Genomic DNA, 17712 nt, shown 5'->3' on the forward strand with positions numbered 1-17712 from the left:
CTACACAACTCCAGGGGCTCCATTAAGTGAGTTTCCACTGTGAGTAGCACTCCCTGGGGACCGTGCAGTTTACAGCCTGCAAAACCTATTCCATGGTCCTTAGGGCATACTCCTTCCTATTTTATCATAAGCCTCTTTCCTAAAGACGCTAAACTAGAGAGACAACTATGTCAGGGAATATGGGCTGTTTTTTGGTCAAGACAATAGATAAATTGGCCATCCCTGCTATCAGCAGTGTTTTTTAAATCAGAAATTGCTTATCATCAGGATGAGGATGACAGAAAAGTAAACCTGCCAGTAAATATGACCCCATTCTCTCAAGATAAGAGCTATACCTGCCTATTGACAATGTTGCCCATCTGCCTGGGCAACACAGCCCAGGCATTGCTTCTGACCTCAGTTTCTCTTTCTGGAATTCTTTCTTTTTTTTTTTTGGATTGGTATATCTCTGAAAATGGATGCTCACTTTATTTATGGTTATTTTTACCTATTACTTTATTTTAAGCATGAGAATTTTAAAGAGAAATGTAATACAGTACCAAATGGGAGAACAATCATGGAAAAAATACAGCCAGTCGACTAATAATTTTTCAAAAATTGTATCTTTAAGCAATTTTGCTTTATTGTTGATTATGTGAAACTAAGTTGCAAATCACAGACATTTCAGGTAAGCACAGAAGTTGAGTTGGTAAAGTCAGTTTCAAACAAAAGCTAAGTTTAAGACAAATGAAAATGAAATCATATTTTTATCTCAATCAATAAACTCAAGAATCCTAAAAACAGATAGAGATGAGGGTCTTGCAGTTGTGATGTCTAATACTGTACTGAAAGCTAGGGTTGATTTTCTCAATTTGGCCAGTTTAGATAGCTTCCCATTATTCCCACATTCTTGATCCGTGGTCCCCAAATTGTGCTCTTAAGTGACAAGAAAAATCCTCCTTCTTGATGGTCTCCTGTCAGGCATGATTGAGTAAGCCTGGTATTGACACCTGACTTAAACTGGACAAGTGAGATTATCACTTTGGATAGTTGTAATTAAGATGAGGAAATTCTAATTCAGTTTGGTATAGTTTCTTGAGGAAAGATGGGTAGGCTTCTTTTACCGACTGTCCAGAACTCCAGAACTCCACACTCCGAGGCCCCCCTCAGGCTGTGATGCCTCTCCTCCTGCTGTGCAGGTCCTGGACTTCTTATAATTATATTTTCTCTCAAGTTGTTTTGCAATTAAAGCTCACCAGATCTCACTGTATGGATAAAATATAAGTATTTATAGATATAGGTGAATAGATATACATATTTAAGTGATGGATGGATGGATAGATAGGTAAATAGATAGATAGATAGATAGGACGAGCTATATCTTCCCATCTATAACTTTTAGTTGTGTGACCATGTGTGGCTAATTTATTCAAATTCGCTGTGTCTCACTATCTGTAAAGTAAGGATAAAAATAACAGAACTGATGGCAGGGAAGGGATTAGATAAGATAGTCTACATAAAGCCCTAGGGAAGCGATTAGATAAGTTAGTCTACATAAAGCCCTATTTCCTTCTGCATAGAGTAGAACTTAAGGCAATGTTGGCTGTTTTTTTCGTTGTTATTGTTATCTGTACAAAAAAACCCTGCTATGGCAATAAATTCTTTTCTATAACCAAATTCACCCTTCCCACAGTTCTTGGGCTAGAGTGGATTTAGCATACCTGACCCTCTCTCCTTCCTTCATGGCCTTATTTGGCTCTTCTAGTCCTTTTTGGAGTTTGTCTTAATTTGTGCTAAATACTTCTTACAACTTGTTATGTACTTTAAAAATCTGTTTGCAATCATTGCCTATTCTGTCCTGGAAGATGGAAAGGTATTTGTCATTTCCTTTTCATGAATATCTGCTTCTTCAGAAAAATAACCAGAGGAAATATCCACCACTCTTTCCGAGAGTTCATTACCACATCTCAAGCATGTGCAGTTTTGTCTTTTACTCTCTCCCGTGTCTTCCCTCTCCTGTCAATGTCCACCTTCCTGAATTTACTGTTTGTCTTAGTCTGGGTTCTTTCAAGAGCAATTCTGGGACTTCCCTTACATCTCCATCACCTTGCTCTTTTTGGGTGTGATCCTGGCAGGAATTGTGAGCGGTGGGTCATGTGTGGCACAGGATTCTGCAGCCTGTGATGTTGCTAAGTAATCGTAGAAGCATTTCATGGTCTCACCACTGTGTCATTGTCAGTCTTCATCATTCATTCACTAAGAACCCATATGTGACAAGAACTGTCCTAGACACTGGGGATACATGAGTGGTTTAATCAGACAAGGTCTTAGCCCCACTGAGTGTACAGTTTGGATGGGAGACCAAAGAGTGAGTAAATAGCAATGACCAACAACACAAAGTGACAGGAGCTATGTTAGAGAAGGACAGAGGATTGGAGACACGTAGGAGGGATACCAAATCTGGTCTTGGGAGCCGGGGAAGCCTTTCCAGTGGGAGGCACAATTAAGAGATCCCTGAAGGGCAAGCTCGGCAGGTGACATGAAGAGGGAAGAGTGCTCTAGGCGGGGTGGGAAGTTGTGCAAAAGCCGAAATGTGGAGATGTGGAGATCTGGGGAAGTGAAAATAGTTATTTCCAGGAGTCAAGCATGTAAATGCTACAAATGGCATCCACATTGAAGGAATATTTTGACCTGGGTCCTTTCCCCGTGGAAGTGGGATGGGGAGAGGGGAAAGAAGACAGCTTGGTGGCGCCAGAGCTTTCCTTAGCTGCCTGGGAAAGGGGAGGGAAATCCTTTCCCAGAGACAGGGTGCCTGACTCTGAACATCTGCAAGCTTGTCTCCCCTGAGAACTTGGTCTTGGAACTCTGCCACCAACCAAATGTCATTCATACCTGGCAGTGAGGACATATACGATTTGGTTAGGGTGTTTAAAAAATTGTTTTGGTCATTTTATGCCTGATGAATTCAGCAGCAACATATTGGGAATCAACACTGATGGGGATTAACAGCATATTGGCCCCGAGTGATTCGACCTGCAGATGCCCAGTCTGGGAAGAGTCTGGACCTTGCTCTTAGACATGGACTCCCTGTGATCCGGTTTCCACCCAGGAGCATCATTTCTTTGCCCAAGCCCTGCTCCCTCCCCTCAGTCCAACCTCAAGGCCACAGCTCAGAGCCAGGGGATCCCCCATCCCCAGAGCAAAAATGAGGGAGCGGAGAGTGTCGTGGCGGGTGGTGGAAGGAGAGGATCAAAGGCTGAACTGACCGTGTCTTCCCCCTTCATTCAGCATCTCCCTGCCTGCCTCTGCTGTGAACCTCAGCCCCGACTCCAGGTGTTGGGCTCCTGCAAGGTCCCTGCCCTCCTGGGGCTCAGAGCTTCCCCTTCTCACCCTTGGGCCCACAGCGGGGTGGGGGCATGGGGTTTGGGGATACCTTTCTGCTTTATATCAAGGAGACCCAGAAGCCCTTGGTCCACAGAATCTTGGGAATATTGGGAGAGGAGAAATGAGAGTTTTGTCAGTCCAATTCCAGAGGTTATAAAACCACGGGCTAGCTTGGGAACCTCTTTCCTCTGATGTAATGTGCATGTATGAGAAAGGAACTGTTCCTAATTCCAAATAGCTGATTTAGAAACCTGTTCTTTCATCTGGAGATGACCCAACCTCTAAAATATTTTAAATGAAGGACCTGACAGGTGAATTATCTTTTATTAGGCTATTTGACTTGTACTTCCCAGCCTTTAATTGCATGAACGACAGAGAGCAGGTTGGCCGTTTAAGATTTACACAATTCACATAGTATTATGATAATAAACTAGTTCTAAGGGGGGAAAAAAAAAAGAATTCCAACTGGCTCTTCCTGACACAAAGGAAACATCACATTTAGAGAACGTGAAATCTCATTGGCCATGCCTACAGTCTGGAGAAGCATTCAGTACGAGGGAAACTTCGGGCTTTTCTCTTTGGCAATAGCAGTTCTTTTTGCTGACCCTTGATAAGGATGCCAGACACACCACAACACCTTTGACACTCACAAGGGAGACAGCTCAGGATGTGGAGCCAGGCTGCCCATGATGTTCGCACGTTACCTAAGCTCCCTGTGTCCCTGTTTCCTTGTCTGTAAGACGGGATAGTAATGATAGTACCTACCCATCAGGGAGAGTGTCGTGGCGGGTGGTGGAAGGAGACGATCAAAGCCACAGGTATTGGAGCTATTTGTTAAAAATGATTATTAACTCTCATCTTCAGTCGTCATCATCATTTTTATATCTTGGCTGTGACTGTGGTGCTTTCACGAGCGTTGTTGTGTGAGCGTGGAGTGTGGTGTGGACAGTGAGATCGAGAACCACGATGCCGAGTGACACGGATGCTGACTGAATCCCGCACACCCACTGCCAGCGAATGCCATTCACATTTATTCCCAGCAGAATTACAAATCACTCCAGGGTTGGTGGTGTGGTCAAGACTGTACCCGATAAAAGTACCAGTGCCCCCAAAGGATATAGTATCATCCCTGTGTTAGCGTGGTTAGCATGGTCAGGCCTGGTGGCCGTGATGACGTGTGTCTCACCAGGACCAGTGGCCTGTGGCCACCTTGCTGTCTACCACAGATCCCCAGACACAGAGCTCACCCGAGACATTGGCTCAGTATATACTTGTTTCCATTCTTAGTGGAAAGGAAGTTACAGAACTCTGGCTACAGCAGGATTTGATATATTACCCCAAAGTCACTTTGCTTTTGAAAATCTAAGAACTACGACTCCGTATGCCCTCAATATACAAATAATTCTGTCAGTGCAGAATCAGCCCTCACTTCCAGAGCTGCACATTGTGCAGCTGCAGCGTTTTATAAATACCTCTGACCTGTCCGCACTGCTTGTTAGGGGCCAGGCGTGTGGGTTTTATAGGTGAGCTCCAGGTCAGAGTCCTTTGGCAGACCAAACCCTGAGGCTTCGAGGCCATGCCGGGTGGTTGGGACGGCCCAGAAGAGTGGGGAGCCTGGGCCAGGGTCCCAGGTGCGGGCTACCGCAGGGTGACAAGGGCAGCCTAGGAGGACAGAAGGCCTGGCCAATGCTCTGCAAAGGCAGACACTGGAGGACACGGCATATTCAACCCAAATAATTCTTGAGTTCAGAGCTCAGTCCAGAGATCAGGACAGAGGCACACGAGAGGCCTCTGCAGGGCCAGCGCTGGATCTCAGGGAGAATCCAGAAGGAAACCAACTATAGGCAGAAGCTGGGAGCAGGCACAAGAGCCCCCGGGACTGGCCCTCAAGGACAGCATTGCCACCTGGTTTCTGACTTATGTGGTGCCTGTACGGCAGGTCCTGAGGCTGCTTCTGAAGTGTAATCAAATGTAGCCTCTTAATGTGGTTAAAGGTGGGGGAGGGGAGAGGAAGCTCATTCCTCCTCTGCCAGATCAGGAGGGAGGAGGAAACACGCGGAACTGGAGCAGGAGGTGAAGCTCAAGACTTTGCTCTCTGTCCGAACCATTTTTGGAGTGGAATGGAGACATAAATAGATACATCTAAAATGAAGTTATATGGCTACCTAGTGATAATGGTGGCGATGGTGATTCAAAAATACAATTTACACTACCACAAATTATTGACCGTGCCAGGCATGATGCTGCCCACTTCACAGTACCGTCTCATGTAATCCTCCAGCGAGATGGGATCTGAAGAGTCCCATTTCACGGCTGAGAAACTGAGCCGCTGAAAGCTTCATTTACCCAGCGTGACCGTGCCAGTCAGTGCAAGAGCCAGAATCCTCCCCGAGGTCTCTGACATCTCTTTCCATTTCTTCTCCCCCCACACTGCTGCCCTGTAGGTCTTTGGTCCTTTGACCTCACTGTGACCCAGCTTCTTCAGGAGAACATTCTGGAAACAGAGCGAGGGGCTGTGAACGGTGTGCAGTGTTCCCTGAACTACCTCACGGACCTCATCCACTTTGTCCTGGTCACGCTGGCCCCGCAGCGTGTTCGGCATGCTGGTCTTCACCTCCATCCTGTTTGTGCTGTATTTTTTTAACGCAAGGAAGTGTAAGGTTACAAATGCCCATGCTCAGAAGACAGCGAAGAAGAGCACTTCAACCTGAGAGGTAGGCAGCACCTCTGACCACTCAGAGCCTTACTAACACTGGCCCCATCTCACTGTTTCCGGTGATTTCCCCGAGTTGCTACTGGGTGCTTACCTTGTTCCACTGCTACATTTGAGAGCAATCATGTCACCATCACCTTTGGCAATAGCATCAACTGCTTTAAATGCATCTTTGGGGCGATGGCTACTAGCCAGAGTTTGACTGGGGTCTGACTCGTGGCATGCCCATTAACAACTCAGATTCCACTCCAGACAACTTGAAGGGGCTTGTTTTCATTTTGCCAACACAATTCAACGTTTTCAGGTTTTTATTGTTCTTTGGGTTCTAAAATTAGGCAGGATCTTCTGGTCAGTATTAAAATTAGAGTTAGATCGCGGTCAGTGATGTTTGGTCTCAGTTCCTTGGGTTTTTGTTCTACAGCTGGTTTGTGAACATCCTTTTGATGGGCTGTGTGCCCCTCACAAGGACTGAAGCTATCTGTTGAATTCAATCATGGTAACAACCTTTGGGTGGTTTCTGGGGTCTAGCGTCAGGCCATGGATCTGAGGATCCCTCAGCTGACGTGGGCAGGCTTCGTCTCAGCAATCAAGCTAAGACATCCAGTTTGACCATCTCTGATTAAGAAAACCACTAGTTTGTGATGAGTAAAATTTGAGTTTCTGGCTGCTTAGAAGCAATCAACCAACACTAAAACTATCTTCTGGGGAGCCTAGAAAACCCATATAGCTCTTTGCTTTAAATAATGAATTGCTTCTTTGTAAATGCTGTGGAATAGAAATTCACTTAGCAGTGAGAACAATGAGGCTAGCAATGAAGGCTCCTCGGGCCTCAAAGTACAGAGAACCTTTCTGGGGGTCGTGGGGGAGTCACATTTGGGGAATAGCCTGTAGCACACTCAGTACCACCTTAGCAGGTTGGTGCTGTTGGGAATGATTTTCTAAGACAGGGTTTCTCAAGCTCTGCGCTGTTGACATTTTGGATTAGATACTCCTTTGGTGTCGAGGCTGTCCTGTGCATTGTAGGACACTCTGCAGCATCTCTGGTCTCTACCCACTAGATGGAGGGAGCAGCCCCCAACCACACACTTGTGAGAATCAAAGGTGTCTTCAGACGTTACCCAATGTCCCCAGGGAGGGTAAAATACTCCTCCCCCCATACCCCCTCTTAAGAACCACTGCTTAAAGGAAACGTGAAACCTAAAGGAAAAAATCCACCTATTGTTAAAAGACAAAAATGACCAAAAGTCATTCATAGTAAGGAAATTACAAAAGGGAATTTTACACAGACCTGCTTCTTAGAGCTGAGTTGAGTGAAAACAAGGGAAGGAGAGAATTTTGTGAACATGTTGCTTAACATAAGGTACTTTGAAAAAAATTGTGCTGTATATAAGTCCTGGTAGTACTTATGGTGCCACCTCCCCCAATCTTTCCTTTTCCAAGAAAAAATCTGAAAGGCTACGTTACTACACACACACACACACACACACACACACACACAACCAACTAGGTCGGGAAACCAGAACTGTTCCTCACATGAATTCTTCACTAAGGAGACTGTATTTTGAGGAGGTAGCACATCACGTCTCCTGGCCCTTGATTATCCCAATGAACACACAAGTACTTGCACAGGCGACTCTCGGAACAAGTGTTTAATAAATCCATCCTGAAGTCTTTTATTTAAAACCTCCAGAAGTGCTAGCAGCTTGAGTGTAGAATTTATGTCAAGTCTTCTATGTAGAATTTATGTCAAGTCTTCTAAGTACCACTGGCTCCCTACACCTGCACCTCCTGCCCTTGAAAAATTAGCTGCTTACCTGTAAATTCTGCATTTTAAGCGCAAATTTTACTCTTGCTTTTCCTCCAGGCCTTGTATAGTAGGACAGCAACATGTTTATATTGGATCATGGAATGACTATCTCCATGTTTCCATGAATATTTCATGTTTTAGACCAGTACTACCCAACAGAAATATAATGCAAATCACATTTATATAATTTTAATAATATATTTCTAAATATTATCATTTAACTTGTAATCAATATAAAACTGAGATTTTACATTCTTTTTATTGAAGTATAGTTGATTTATAGTATTGTGTTAGGTCCAGGTATATAACATAGTGACTCGGTATTTTTGCAGATTTTATTCCACTCTAGGTTACTATAAGATAATGGGTATAATTTCCTGTGCTATACAGTATATCTTTGTTGCTTATCTATTTTACATATAGCGTCTTGTATCTGTTAATCCCATACACTTAATTTGTCCCTTCCCACTTCCTTCTCCCCTTTGGTAACCACAAGTTTTGTTTTCTATATCTGTGGAATCTAAAAAATAATACAAATGATTGTAGATGCATCTTTAAAAAATATTAATTCTTCCAAAGCTGATGTTTCTTACACCTCAGCACGTCAGTTTGCACTAGATACATTTCAAGCGCTCAATAGCCACATGTGGCTAGTGGCTACTGTACTGGAGTACAGTTTGGGAATCATCTGTGATGATTCCCAAAGTTCCACATATTTCTCCACTATAGGAAGCCTATAAATGATACAATGGGCTCTCTTCTGCCGGGTAGTGGGGGTAACATGCCAGAGCATTTGTCCAACTGGAAAATCATTCCATCAACTACAACATTCTGATCTGTTTTCCAGAAACAAATCATGGTGACATACATCAACCTGAACTGACTGGATTTTGTCTGTTTACCTCTGAAACAGATTGATGTGCAGCTGTTCTGGAAATGCAGATGGCAACTGGGAAGGGTACCTCAAGATAATTGGCCCTTGCCGTACAGACAAACTCAAGCAGGGGGCTTTCTAGCCGTGGTTGCATAGTCCCAGATAAGTCACAATTTTATAACAAAATATCAGAATCAGAACTTTTCAGTTTATGAACACAAGGTAAATTTTGGAAAGGCAATCCTTATGAGTACAAAATTAAAATAAGCCTTTCATACACATCTCTGGCTGTTTATCTGGACACCTTCTCTGTTCTACTTCTTCCTTCAAGGTACTTCAGATCATGAGGGAGAAAAAGCATCTTCTCACTTGGGTTCCAGGGAGCCTAGAAGGTAAATGACCCTGCCCCCTCCACCTTGTCCATTTAAAATTTATATTCAAGTGCCAAATGACAAATTTGCCAACCGGATTTCCTCTGGCTCCTAGGAAGCTCAGAGCCAAACTGGCGGGAGCCTAAAGCATGAGGTCTAATGGTTTGGTTTTATACCCTGCTCTCTTCTTGCTGAGCTTTTATTCCCTCCTCTAATTATTGTACTGTTTGCCATTTGTTTATAAGCCACCCCAAGTCATTCTGGGAATGTGGTGGGGGTATACATAGATATAATAGTCTCTTTATAGTCTGTCCTAACAATTGAATCTTTCAGATATTGACTCAGATACTGAGTGAAGTTATTCCTTAAAAGAGAAGTTGAGGGAGGCACATTCTAACCAGCTTCATCTTACAAAGTGTCACAGATAAACCACACCGTGTAAGTTCCATAAAGGCAGGAATCATCCATCACAGGACTTAACACACAAGGGAAACATAGTAGATATTTACCAAATTATATAAATATTTGTTTGTGGAACCTCAAAAAAAAATACATACCTTAGTTTGGAATATTCTCTTGAACTATGAAGACCTGTTTTTTTAAAAAAAATATTTATTTACTTAATCGCACAGGGTCTTAGTTGTGGCATGTCAACTCTTAGTTGCAGTATGCATGTGGGATCTAATTCCTTGACCAGGGATCGAACCTGGGTATCCTGCATTGGGAGTGCAGAGTCTTATCCACTGCACCAGCAGGGAAGTCCCAAGACCTGCTTGCTTTTAAGAAATAAAAACTACTTGTCTTTAAAAATGGAGTATGCACATTCTTGAATCTAATTATATGACTTAATCTACCTGAACTGACATAGTGATGGCACTACTGCCAATACCAGGCAAGTCACATCTGGGGAGGTTAGTGACTGGAGTTCTTACATAAGATTTGACATTTTCAGTGAAACCATAACCATTGAATAGAATTATATTCCAATCACATTTTCTTTTATAGTCAAAGATTCTCTTCATGACCATAACTCCTCCCTTGGAACTAATAAATCCTCTGAAAACAGTTCATTCAGCTCCAGATTTGCTTCACTTCTCCTCTTTTGCACCTGAGCACAAAAGAATGGCCTGGTAATTTTAATAGTCATGCTGGCCATCTTTTCACTCTTGCTTTAGCTCTTCTCAACATGCAGGCATGTGCTATGCCAAGGAGGGCAAGCTGACTGCAGCCCTGGGACTGGCTGCAACTCACTTTGGTGACCCTGGGCTATACTTTAATCAAGGTGCTAGATAACTCTGTATTGCCACAGTACAGGGAAGGGAGTTGGGGGGTGATGGAACAGGTTAGGTACCACACCTGGAAGCACAAGGAGGCATCTGAAGGCACTGCTTCATCCTACAGGCAAGATGGCCCAAGGGTGGCCCATCGTTCTTTTTTTTTTTTTTTAAGGAAATAACATCTTATTTAACTGTTTATTGCTTTAATTTTTTTTTTTTGGCCACACTGCGCAGTATGTGGAACTTCCCCAACCAGGGATCGAACCAGTGTCCCCTGCGGTGGAAGCTCAGAGCCTCAACCACTGGACCACCAGGGAAGTCCCCATCCCTCTTTTCAAAAACACCCTTGAATATCCCCAGAGAAAAAGTAATCCATGTGACTTATGCATCAAGCTTTGAGATTAACCCAAACCCAATTACTCAGCACCTAGAACCTCACTTACTCCTTAATTCTCTCACTTAATTCCCTGTTTTAGCCAGTATCGGCCAAAGCCGTTCTAAATTTTGTTGGGTAACAATTTTCTCACTTCATTTTCTGCTACCATATCGCCACTAGTATACATTGTCAAGAGATGCAGAGAAAAGTGCCAGACCGCTCACATCCTGCCAAATGGATTGAAAATGCAGCTGTTAAGACAATGAGTATGTGCTGTTGCCTGAACCATCCATAGAGAGAACCTGTGCACCCTTGATAGGGGAGGATATACACTGATTGTTTCTTGAGTATTTACTTGTGCACGAGTCACTTACATGACCCCAAGGTAATTTGGATGTTTTTGCCACTCTAATCTCAGTAAGTCATTCAATTACTGACCTAAGACTGTCTTCCCACAGATTTCATTGGAAATGTCATTAAGATGCCAGAAAGGGTAAGTTTTTAAGGCCATGTTTATTGAAGTTGAATTTACATTCAGTAAAACTCACTCCAAAATTTGACAAAGGCAAACAGCACCATAATCAAAGTGTAGAGCAGTTCTTCAACACCCACCCCCGACCAAACCCTATGCAACAAACTCCTCCCTGATCCTTAGGAATCCACTGATCTGTCAAAGGGGTCAAACTTAATCAAAATAATCTATTATAGGAAAAACTGTAAGCACAAAAAAACAAGTCTTTAAAAGGATACTTTGAAACATACAATGTTTAGAATAGTCAAAAGTATGGGATTTAGAACTAACCTTTGTAAATTCAAGCAGCTGACAGTTTTCTTAAGATAGCTGTATTGATAGAATAGCTAGTCTAGTTACTATGTTGAGCTGCAGGCTGGGGCTGGCTGGCAGAAAAATGATTGTAAATAGTTTAAATGGAGTTGAATTCTACAGAAATTCTCTATGGGGCAGATACGTGTTCTTGCAGATATTTGGCACCTTTTCAAAAGTCCTCCCCTGCTACCACCATGAAAGGGACAGTAAGCGAAAACCTCTACTCTGTATATATCAATCGTCACATGTTCAAATACACCTTGTCTCCTCGAAAAGCTTTCAAGCACCAGCCCTGTAAGAGAAGTATCACAGTAGGTAATTAGAGCAGCAATTACTAAATAAGATGCTATTAAGAAAATACAGTGTCTAGACTATGTTCACAAAAGCAGTGCAGGTTAAGGAAAATGAATTCCCCAATGTACTACATATTGTCAACACAGGTATAGTAATGTTCTGACATAAAAATGAAAAAAAAATTTTTTTTCAACTCAAAATCCTAGTTTACTAATGCTAGCAATTCACCCTCTGCCTCTGGAAGATTCTAACTCAAAATGGCCACCATTGCCAAAGATAAACATCTTGAAAGATTAGATGCCAATCACTTAAAAATCCTCCCCCCCCCCACAACCACCTTTTTCTGGGCATAATAAAGTATTACCTATTTACTAGAGCCCCCCCCCCACCATTTTATTTAAAACATACTTTTTAAAGGTGGGGAGGGGTGTGATTGTACTTAATAAATTCCTACCTATCAAGTTGGCCTCAGGTAAATCCTTTAACCCATCAGAGCAGGATATCCAATCAGATTAGAGTTCTCATCCTTGGCCAAGAATTCTATTCGTATTTATTAACTCAAGCCAAATTCTTTCCATTTGGTCCATACCTGTTTGCCAGCATCTTGAACCGGACTGAGCCTGGTAGGAAATTGAGAAAAACAATGTTAAGAATATCATATGCTAACTTTTTATGGTTTTGTGTGTGTGTATATGTGTGTGTTTGGTAAAGAGTCTTTTATTGGGCTACCTACCAGCTACCTTTGATGAATAAAAAGCTACCTTTAAGTAGAGTTCCTTTAAAACAGCTACATTCTCCAAACTTCCTGACACTGGGAATCTCCTGTCATTTCCAGCCAGGAGTAAAATAAGTAGTGAACTAAGTGCCAATACTCTGGGAATCCATTTTACAGAAAGCCAGCAGTCACCAACCTTCCAATCTCCCTGTTACAGTTGCATGGAAAATTATCAATTTGGAAAAAATAAACATTACTAGCAACAGTATTTACCTAGGAAAGAGGGAAATAAACTTTAACATTAAAAAAAACCAAAGGAAGCCTGAGACTTGCTTACCCAGAGGCAGAGCCCAGGGAGTGTACAACAGTCCTCAGCACTTGCTCAGTTTCCAGTCCTTAAACAGACACTGGCTCAGGCTGCTGCTTCCTTGACCTGCTGCCTGGCTCTCTCAGCCCATGTCCCTCTCCCAGAGGCAACCATTTGGCTCAGCAGGAATCCCCAACATCTAAACCAATTGTAAGACAAAGCCTGAGCACTGCATTTCTCTCTGTGGTAGTGCCATTCACCAGAGATCCAGGTAGTCGGGGCAGGGAAAACTGTGTGCTCCCACCCCATATATATGGCTGGAAAGGGGGTGCCTAGGACAGTTTGCAACGCTGCTCCTTGTTTCCTCTTTAAAAGCAGGATAAAATTGATGTCCCATTTGGTTTCCTAATTAGTAAAATAAGTTATTTTCTGATCAGTAAAAGGGTCTTTCACCACTGAGGCAAATATGTAAAACACCCCACAAGCCTCACATTTCAAGAGAAGATTACTAAGCGGTACCAATGATACCTATAACGATTCCTTCATTTCATTCGCTCAACTCTAAATTTAGATCTCTACAAATTTTATGGAATTTAGAGAGTAATCCTTTCTATAGGAACGTATAGCAGTAAAACACAGTAAAAATGCCCACTGATGCCGAAGAGAGCCACACCGAAACTTAGAAACTCTTTTTTCAGACAAACTTTCTCTAGGGCAACCCTTCCTCTTTATCTTGGCGGACACAAAACCCCAACAGTGCCGACTTTTTCCCAGGACAGACAACCATGACGAGCCTCACAGCCTGAAAATGTTGGAAGAGGGTCCCCTGCTGCATAACGCACTGTCAGTCCTGAAAAGTTGGGGGAGAAAATTGCTCCCTCATTAAGGCTCACAGTAGTTAACCGCTTCCGCAAGACTCAACGCCAGACCTTTTAAAGAGCCCAACCGCCGGGAGAAGTGGCAACTGGAAGGCACTTGTGGCAGGGGAGTGTCTGTGTGGGCGAAATTCCCTCCGTTTCTCGCCAACACCGGAATTAACACTGCTCTGCCCTGAAGCTTAAAAGTGTTTCAGGCTTGTGATCTTAACCCGCTTCCTAAACTGGCCGTTCCGGGGTCGTCAGACCCACCGGGCGGGCGGGGGCCCCCGCGTGCGCCTAGAACACGGACACCGTCCCGGGCTCTGCGCCTCCGTCCTGGGTCAGTTTCATTCTCGAAGTTTTGTTTGTTTGTTGTTTTCTTTTTTCATTGCAAAGGAGCTTGAAGCTCCCTGTGGCCTGGATCCCTTGGGCGTCGGGGTCACAGGTACAGAAGGTGCCGGGCGCCTCGGTCCCTGGGAGGAAAAGGGGGTCTTTAGGCGCCAGGAGGGTCATTCCCGGGGAGGAAGGGTCCCCGGCACACTGAGGACGTCCCCGCCCCAGAGGGGCCCTCACAGGAGCTCCCCTGGGGGCTGGGAGGCCTCTCCCGAGGGGGTGCCGAGCTCCGCCCCGACGAAGCGGGCCCGGGGACAGGAGGGGCGCGCGCGCCCGGTAAGTGCCACTGGAGAGACCCCCAGGCCACGTGGCGGGCTCTAACGTCGAGCTGGTTGGAAACCACTTACCGAGTCGTGCGCCGAGGCCGAAAAGGGAGGGGAAGGGAGAGACCCAGTTTAAGAGGGGCCTGGGCGGTCAGCACCCAGCGGCAGCCAACCAAAAAGTTGCCCCAGCGCCCCGCCCGGCTCGGGACCCGGCCCAGCACCAGGCCCAGCACCCGCCCCGCCAGCGGCGCGCGGAGGCCCTCGCGCGTCCCCTGCCGGCGGCCTGGGGCAAGCGGGGCAGGCGGCGGCCGCCCGGGTCTACCCTAGCTCGGGCCTCGGGCCGACCGACCGAACTTTCGCCTCAGAGCCCTTCCTAAGCGTGGTGTCCATTTACCTCGCGGCAGGTTCGACGGAGCTCCTGGCACCCTAGTAATGTTAGATATTTATGCCCGTCTCCCCTTTCCCCACCTCAAGTATCCCATGTTCTCCCCCAGGGGGGTCTGCAAGCCACTAGAAGTCCCCAGCCTTGCTTTTTTTAAAACAACTATTTTTTAAAATGAATTTATTTATTTTTGGCTGCGTCGGGTCTTCGTTGTTGCACGTGGGGTGGGCTTTCTCTAGTTGCGGGGCGCGGGGGCTACTCTTTGTTGCCTTGCGCGGGCTTCTCACTGCGGTGGCTTCTCTTGTTGCAGAGCTCGGGCTCTAGGCGCGCGGGCTTCAGTAATTGTGACTCGCGGGCTCTAGAGGGCAGGCTTAGTAGTCGTGGCGCACAGGCTTCGTTGCTCCACAGCAGGTGGGATCTTCCCAGACCAGGGCTCGAACCCGTGCCCCCTGCATTGGCAGGCAGATTCCTAACCACTGTGCTACCAGGGAAACCCCGAGCCTTGCTTTTATATTTGGTTTTATCCTTAATCTGTCCCTGGAATTTTGAGATTTGAGGCTTCCTAGGTACTGGAGCACTTGAGAGCACTTTTGGTTGGAGGGACTGTATAGGGCAACAAATATTTACTGAGTGCCCACTCAGCGGTAGGCACCGTGATCCGTGCTGTGAAGTTGAATGAGAAACTGCCCCTGCCCTCAAGAAACATAAAGTGATAAAAGCCTATGCAACGTGCCAAGGGCCTAACACAAAGCCACGAAGCCCAGCCTGCTAAGGGGATCAGGGAAGGCTTCCTGGATGAGGGGTATACCTAGGCTGAGTCTAGCATTACTAGCAGGAAGTTGGCTTCACAATATAGAAGCCAAGAGAGTTAAAGAAGGATCATAGAGTAGAGGGACTTTTAGATCATACAGAGCTTCTGGTGGAGTAGAGCCCACCTTAGGGTGTTCTCCAAAAGCAGACTTGTCTTGATCATGGAATGTAAGCTCCATGCAGACTTGCTTTCCCAGTCTCCTGGATCCTCTGAATTCAGCATAGTGCCTGGAACATATTCAGGTAAGTGGGAAATGACTCCAGGGAAAGAGATTCGCCATTGAGCCCCTGCAGTAGTTGAATATTCATACTATAAAACTCTTCAAGGCTCATAGTGAGGATAGTGGTGGGGTCTTATCCCAGAATGTAGCTTTTTTGGGTCACCTTGAGTATGAATTTATCCCCGCATTCCCGGCACATGGCCTAGAGCTTGGTGCACTGTCAGTAATTGATAAAACCTGCTGTCTTTCCTTTCTTGGTGTGTATTTGGCCTGCCTTTCACACACGTGATGAACTACTTGTAGAACAGGCATCCCGAGCCCCCGGGAGGTGTTGGGCACTTCTCTGGCTAGTTTTGCTGCTGCTAGAGGGGAGCCCTCACCCCCAACCCCGGCTCCCCATGCCATGTCTCTTTGTGGAGGAACATCTGTGGGATAATGCCCTGAGCTTCTGTCCACCCTTTCCTCATTCCCTTCCAGCAGAGGAAGGCATTTCAATAAAATCCTGTTCTAACATGAATTTGGAGAGCATGCAAACCGGGGTAGGCTTGTTGGCATCTGTCCTCCACCTGTTTCCTGTTTTCAAGATTCTAATGTTCTCTGATGGGAGGGGGAGACGGGGGTAAGAAGTGACCATTTGGAATCCATTGAGGGTTTTCTTGGTTCAGTGTATAGTCACTCGGGAACATTAAGTGTCACTCCCTTAAACTTTGTGCTTTTTCAATAGTCCAAACTGAATAAAAGATAGTATTTCTTACTAACCCTGCGATAACATGGTCATGCATTTTACTCATTTTAAATTTTTGGCCCGCACGTATGTTACGGCAGGTGATATCCAACGGCTCATCTTTCTCAAAGAAGAGCAAGTCCATCAGAAGGCTGTGAGCTGCGAAGATTCGTGTTCTTTTTCTTCCCTCGCTGCCCAGGATCAGTATAAGGTAATGGTGACCCAACGTCCAGACGGGGAAAGGGAGTAGAACAGGCTCAGCTCTGAAGTCACTGTCTTGTCAGTAGTAAAGCTAACACCTTCATTTCCCTTCTGTATCTTATCTTGAGTTGGTTCTGAAGGTGGAAAGGGAAGAAAGCACATTATTTGTCACCCTCCCCCAACCCTTATTCCCAGGAGATCCTAAGACTCATTTGTTCTCAATGGACTAACATCACACACAGAGCTGGGACATTCGCTCTCACAGATTAATTGGCCCATCCATTTTCTCTTGTCTCTGTGTATATTGAGCATTTTATTGTGTCATTGTAGAGTCAGGAGATAAAGCAACTGCAGACATCATTTATGATTTAAACGGCAGTTCCAGTTGGGTAACATTTTAATTGGCGTCATTGGGCCATTTGCCACATGCAGGTCTCTGCCCAGCAGCCTGCCTTTTCCAAGCAGCTGTAGGCTTGTTTTCAAGCCAGAGAGAATGTCTGCTCTCACGGAGGCCTATTGGTTTCATTTGCCTAAATAGAAGTGGATGATGGCTGAAATGTGGCTGATTTTAGCAATCAGAGGGTGTACAGGTAAGCATCCTGGAAGCACTGGGATACAGGTGTGCTTGTTTCTGACCCCTTACATCGGTACAAAACAGACTATTAAAACAATGCCCTCTCGATTGCCATGTACTCACTACCATATTTAACATGAATAACCAACAAGGATCTACTGTACAGCGCAGGGAACTCTGTTCAATATTACGTAACAACCTAAATGGGAAAAGAATTTGAAAAAGAATAGATACATGTATATGTATAACTGAATCACTTTGCCGTACACCTGAAACCAACACAACAGTGTTAATCAATTGTACTCCAACATAGAATAAAAAGTTAAAAAAAAAAAATGCCCTCTCAGGTTTGTTGCCTACAGAC

The 17712-nt window shown here is 44.9% G+C and overlaps 2 long non-coding RNA genes and 1 other non-coding gene across 3 annotated transcripts; all 3 read right to left on the reverse strand.

Annotated features, from left to right (window-relative positions):
• Positions 1 to 580: 580 nt before the first annotated feature.
• On the reverse strand, positions 581 to 10619 carry LOC132430988 (uncharacterized). The gene is made up of 3 exons (XR_009520602.1): positions 10485 to 10619; positions 9686 to 9719; positions 581 to 1244 (listed from the first exon to the last, which is right to left on the reverse strand). It is a non-coding gene; the product is annotated as an uncharacterized lncRNA (long non-coding RNA).
• Positions 10620 to 10863: 244 nt separating this feature from the next.
• On the reverse strand, positions 10864 to 14625 carry LOC132430987 (uncharacterized). Its single transcript, XR_009520601.1, has 4 exons — positions 14521 to 14625; positions 14051 to 14253; positions 12491 to 12521; positions 10864 to 11899 (listed from the first exon to the last, which is right to left on the reverse strand). It is a non-coding gene; the product is annotated as an uncharacterized lncRNA (long non-coding RNA).
• On the reverse strand, positions 12365 to 12435 carry LOC132431457 (small nucleolar RNA SNORD93). The gene has a single exon (XR_009520758.1). It is a non-coding gene; the product is annotated as a small nucleolar RNA SNORD93 (small nucleolar RNA).
• Positions 14626 to 17712: the final 3087 nt, after the last annotated feature.

The sequence above is a fragment of the Delphinus delphis genome, chromosome 9, assembly GCF_949987515.2.
Source record: "Delphinus delphis chromosome 9, mDelDel1.2, whole genome shotgun sequence".
Lineage (NCBI taxonomy): Eukaryota > Metazoa > Chordata > Mammalia > Artiodactyla > Delphinidae > Delphinus > Delphinus delphis.